At 31.4% G+C, this 6,367-nt stretch overlaps 1 non-coding gene across 1 annotated transcript; it reads right to left on the reverse strand.

The window, feature by feature from the left end:
- Positions 1–1,383: 1,383 nt before the first annotated feature.
- Trnal-caa (transfer RNA leucine (anticodon CAA)) lies at positions 1,384–1,500 on the reverse strand. The gene is made up of 2 exons: positions 1,463–1,500; positions 1,384–1,429 (listed from the first exon to the last, which is right to left on the reverse strand). It is a non-coding gene; the product is annotated as a tRNA-Leu (tRNA).
- Positions 1,501–6,367: the final 4,867 nt, after the last annotated feature.

The following is a 6,367-nucleotide window of genomic DNA, read 5'->3' on the forward strand; positions in this document are numbered from 1 at the left end:
AATAAATAAAATAAATATGCATTAGAAGTAAAAACTAACTAAGCAATGTAGCTTTTTTTTTTTTTTTTTTTTGAGAAATCGTAATCGTAAATTTTTTGCATTTGCAGTTTTTAGAATAAATATATTTCCTGCTAATTTTCAATGATCACACATAACTGTGAAACTTAATGTTGCAGTTTCATATGTATGTCTTTGTTTGTGCCCTTTCATTAAATCTATTTAACAAAGCACACAAACGACTTCTACATGTAATTAAAACAAAAATTGCGTAGTTTAAAAAATGCGCCTCCAACTTATTATTTATGACCGTTGGTAAACAATTGGCAAAAGCAACAAGTTAAGCAGTTTTTTTTATTACTGAACTTACATGTTTTGGTAGGTTGTAGTTGTAGCCCTCATGAGACACGACCTACCATTTTGTGTACTACTTAAATTTGCATAAAAAGTAACTACTTTATAGAAAGAAGCAAATATTTTTGTGGAATATGGCTTTCTAATTCCGGGGGAAGGGGGGGGGGAGATGTTAAAATATTACATCAAAACGACTTTTCATACAAAAGATCACATCTTTGCATTGAAAAAGGTGTTTCTTGTTACATGGAAACGCAAAAATTACACTATTTTGTGCATCAAAGCTTTGGTGATTCATTCAACATTGCCGGTTTACCGAAATAATATTGTAGCCCTTTTTCTAAAATGTTATTATTTATTTCTAGCAGATGGCACCACTTGTCAAAGTTTCACTCGTCGATGTTTTTTTCTTGTGAAATTAAACTTGTATGAGGGAGGAATTTAACTTTTTTGAACAAAAAAATTTAAAAAGCCCCACTGAGAAAAAATCATCTAACTGAATCATTCTATAGCTCGTCTGCATAGTCTAGGTTAAGTTTTGAAGGGTAGCGAAATTTAACTTTTATTCTGTGACAAAAGCTTTTAACTTCAAAATTTCATTAAATTCTGAAAAAGTTCCCCTATTATTAAAATGCAGCAACTAATTTTAAACAATCTTTTGCAGTAAAGGGGGATGGGAGTACGTGCGCATGCAAATTTTGTCAAAAGAATGTACCTTTTTTAATGGTAGTACATGTGTGATTAATTTTTAACTAATTAAATGTGTTCGTCTAATCACTTCGAACTTTTTAGTGCAGTGAGATGTCAAACGTATATTTCGACTGCAAAGTTATTGAAAAAATAAAATTGTAAAAAAATATATATATAAAATTTCTTGGCAGTAATTAGCTCTGTTCTGAAAATAATTTGAAAAACTTTTTTGTTTCCCACTTTTGTCCAACTTTCAAAAATAGTTAGTTTTTTTCTACTTCGCTTTTAAAATATAATAACTGATTTTTTTTAATTCACCCAAGTACGACTGCAAAAACAACTTGTCAGAAGTGGGATTCGAACCCACGCCCACATTCGTGGACCAGAACGCTCAACCCCAGCCTCGCTGGGAAGGTAACACCTTGAGTCTGGCGCCTTAGACCGCTCGGCCATCCTGACATGCCAGGGAAGTGTTAATTGAGTTACAAGCGATTCGTAGTGTTATATATTCGTTAGGCCCTTGTTGTTGCTGTAGAGATATTTTTTTCCTTTACAGAGGATGGCTCTGTGGTGGTTCTTTTTGAACGTTAACTTCTTTCTTCTTATTTTTATTTTTTTTTCTAGACGTTTTTAATGCTTGTTAGGGTCCGAGTGTTTGACAAAGTGGGGGTTTTGATTTCTTACTTTCAATAACTTTGTAATGTATCTTCAGGAGAAAATGGAAGATTTTCATTTTTTTTTTCACCCCCCGCGAAGATTGAAAAGTAAAATATCTGTCTAATGAAAAATTTTCTATTCGATTATTTAAGATATATTTGATCAAATCAATGAGTAAACAAAATCATAAATGAAAGGAAACAATGAAAGAATTAATTTATTACTTATTTAATTAATATTTAAGCAAATTATTAATTGAATGAACAGAAAAGTGAATTATCAAATGACGGAACTTAAACGAAAATACGTAAGTGATTTGAGGAGTTAATTACGCACGAACACTAACTGTTAGTATTTCGAATTTCTCACGATGTTTTTTGGTAGTATAACAAGTGATTATTGGCATAAGTCTAGGAATTTTTCCTCAATTTTATTAGACCTAAATCGCCAATTCTATTTTGGATTGTGCACTTATTCCTTTTTGGTGTAAAATAGTGGATATCATCCCTTTCGCAAAAAAAAAAAAAAAAAAAAAAATTAATTTGAATTTTGACATCTTGAATTCAAATTATGTTTTTCGCAATCACGAGTGTGTGTATGTAGGCATGTGTGTTTGTATGTGTGTGGGGGGGGGGGGGTTGTGTGTATGGGGTATGTGTGTTTGTGTCTGTGTGCTGGCGTAAGTGTGGGGGGGGGGGGTATGTGTATGTGTGTGTAGGGATATGTGTTTTTGTCTGTGTGCAGGCATGAATGTGTGGGTAGTTGTGTGTATGTATGTGTGTGAATTTGTGTGTATGTGTTTGTGTGTGTGTGTATGTGCACGTGTGTGTAGGACATGGATGCAACCTGGAGACGGCTTTCGCTATAGGTGCAGCATCGTGCGGAGCCCGCTTGTCCATGGTGATGGTGCAGAGGGTGGAGGTGGGAAAATAAAATGATAGGACATCAAAAACAGTCAAATGCAATAAGCAATCGTGATTGCTCAAAAAAAAAAAAAAAAAAAAAACATATTTTCTTCAGAAAGAAACTTTTCTAGATTAAAACAAAATATTCAACAGTTTTCAATATATTTTTTTTTCACTTTATTTAATATTTTCTACTTACTTTATTCTTTTCATTGAACATTAAAAAAAAAAGAAAGGATCTTAGATTCTTCGATCTAAGTAAATATAGCTAATTAAGTTAACAATAAAACCACCCAAGCCAATTCAAATAACAACGTTGTCGTTTTTAATGAATCACAATTAAACAATCACAATTGTTATCAAAACTAATCGCAATTTAATAGTACTGTCCGACCCACGGATTGTATATGGAAAGGCAAACATCCGGTTTACAAATGGAAATGGACGTATCTATTAGTTTTTAGGGACATCAGCGGGGGGGGGGGGGGGTTTGCAGATATATGTTAGCCTCTAAATTAAGCTGAATCTCATTCAAATAAGCAGAACACGAGTATAAATTTTTTACTTTCCCCCCTCATTCAGATGGACTCGTCTACATTGGACGTTTGCCAATTTTTATGCATTCCGTGGTTGGACAATAATATTAATTATTTAACATTAATTTAGTAATCAGAATTTGAACGCTTGCCTTTCTGGTAACAGGGCCTGATTACTGAATAGGTCAACTAGGGCCCCCGACCTTTAGGGGCCCCCAAATGGCTGAAATATTTTTAGTCTATGGCTAATTGTTTCAGCCAACGGCTGAAGTTACAAAGTTTGAATACAGGGGGGCGCCCCAAAAAGTATTTGGTCCAGGGCCCCTGGATTCTTAACTGGGCACTGATTGGTGAACTTCTTTTGAATGAGAAGTGGCAAATTCAGATTTGGATATGTGCCCTTTTGATATGAAAGTGAATGAGCGATTACCGGCAAACAAGAGAGAGATAAGTTCCACTTTGCTGTAAAAGACCTGGCGAGAAATAAGGGGATGGATATGCGCCGTTTAGGTGGTAAAACCAATGTTTACGCATTTTTTAAGAGTAGATATAAAACACTTCGAGAAGAAAGAAATTACGGGTCGATGGGGCTTATACTAGAGATTCTGAAAACGAAAAAAAAAAAAAAATGTTTTTCCCAAAAGTGGATATTATCCGTTTTGAAAGTAAACTTCTCATTTACGAAAGTAGATGAAAGAGGCCGGTTCTGCGACGGGAGGGGCAGCCGAGCAGCTGCATTGTGCAATTCGGCTGCGCCTCCCAGATCCGCCTCCTGATAGCCGACTGTGACCTCATGGCTGCCCCTCCCTGTAATCTTTGAAGAAGATTACGGGGGTATTTTCGCGCATTTTGTCGTTTTTCGCGCGTTTTCGGACTTTGTCATTTTTTTTTCTTATAATCTTTTACGAGGATATTTTCGCGCATTTATTCCCCCTCCCCCCCCCCCCCCCCCCGCGTTTTTGGACTTCGTCACCTTTTTCTCATAACCTTATACGGGGATATTTTTGCGCATTTTTTTGCTCTTTAATTATTTTTTTCAAGCTTTATTGTTTTTTCGCGATTTTTAGACTTTGATTATATTCTTAGGAATTCAATTAAATTTCAAGATTTGTTTTTTGAACATAGGTTATTTTCATGCCTTTCACACTTTGATTTATTCATATATTTCAATCTTTATCATTTTTACATTTAAAATTATTTTCGCGCCTTTTGAACTTTATAATTTTTCTGACTTAGTTTATTTTCAATCATTTTCGAGCTTAGATTCTATTCGTTAGGTTGATTTATTTTCTTGCTTTGATAGAATATTTTTCACGTTTTTGCAAATTTTCAAGCATTTTAGAGTTCGAAGATTATTTTTACCGTTTTAGTCTTTGACTATTTTAACGTAAATATTTTTTGAACTTTGATTTATTCATACATTTCAAACATTTTCCTTTTTTACAACTTAGAGTATTTGCACATCTTTCGAACTTCATAGTTTTTCTGAGTTTATTTTCAATTATTTCATAGTTTATCATTCTTTCATTCATTTTGAACTTTAACGTTTTTTTTTTTCCTGTCATTTAGACCTTTGATTATTTTTTTCACTATTTTCGCGTTTTTCAATTATTTTCTCACATTTCTAGTCTTTAACTATTTTTACACATTTTAGTCTTTAACTACTTTCAAGCATTTCAGACTTAGATTATTTTTTCGCGATTTCGATTTTTTTTTAGTATATGTTAGAGTTTGATAATTTTCTCGCTTGTTTTACCTTTATCCTTTTTTTTTTCCCCGATATTTTTAAACTTAGAAATTTTTCACAAGTAGTGACAGGAATCGAACCTTCAAATTTTTCGAAACGTTATCATGTCTTCAATTTTTGCAATCATGTCAAACTTGCAATCAATTTACTCGTAGTAGTAATTAACACTTATTCTTAACAAATTTTCACGGATTTTAAAAAATCAACTTAATTAATTTTTTCCAGTAAGCAAATTTCGCACTCAAGTTACATTCCAACACTGCATATACGTTTCAAGAGTTTCATTGAATTTATCACATTCCATTTAATTAACTCTAATAATTACTTTTTCATTTAATTAACTCTAATAATTACTTTTTCATTAATACTTAACTTAATCATTTTATCATACATTTATTCCAGTTACAAAATTATGCTTAAAAGTTATTTATTTTTCTTAGCACAAGAGATTTTAACACGTTCCTACTAAAATGCTTTTCACTCTAGTTTGAGTTTACTAAAATAGCAACTCATTTACGATTTAGATTCATTTAATTGTCTTTGAGTCTTTTTCATTATTATTATTTTACTTTATCACATACGTTATTATTTTCATACATTTATCCATTTAATTTTCCAAAATCTACAATCAATTTACTCTTCGTATTAATTAACACTTATCACTATCAAATATTTTCATGAATTTTAAAAATTATTTTAAATAATTTTTTACTCTAACCAAATTTCCCACTCAAGTTATATTTTATCACTACATATGCTTTTCATGAGTTTCATTTAATTTATCGCATTCCATTTAATTAACTCTAATAATTGTTTTTTATCATCGATATTTAAGTTAATCATATTTTCCTTTCTTTATTTTTTTTTCATGCAAACACTCTTGATGGAATAAAACAAAATTTTCTACTTTCATAAATTAAATCCCCTCTGACTATTTTATTTTACTTTACAATATTCTCACGCATTTTACTATTTTTCATACATTTACCAAAAGTGATGAAACATGTTCCCGCTATTATATTCAAAATACATCACATTCAATATAGTTATTTTCGAAGACGAGAGTTTATAGCTTTTCCAAAATATTACTTTACAACCAACTAATTTCATTAACAGAATTTTCATTACAATTTATAAATTTCAGTTTTATTTAATTATTTTTACCTACGGTAAAATGAACCACATCACATAAAAATGTTAAACATCAATGAAGAACCCAAGAAATGTTAAAATTATAAGTCGAGTATCAAAACTTCATGTCTACAATCCTACAAATTTTAAAAATAGACTCACCGAAAAATAACTTCTACTGAAATTAATTTCAAAACTTACAATCAATTTACTCTTAGCATTAATAAACACTTATCATTAAGAAATTTTCATGGATTTTAAAAATCATCTTAAATAATTTTTTCGTGTAAGCAAATTTCGCGCTCAAGTTACATTTTATCACTACATATGCTTTTCAAGAGCTTTATTGA

This window comes from Uloborus diversus, chromosome 2 (assembly GCF_026930045.1).
Source record: "Uloborus diversus isolate 005 chromosome 2, Udiv.v.3.1, whole genome shotgun sequence".
Taxonomy (NCBI): domain Eukaryota; kingdom Metazoa; phylum Arthropoda; class Arachnida; order Araneae; family Uloboridae; genus Uloborus; species Uloborus diversus.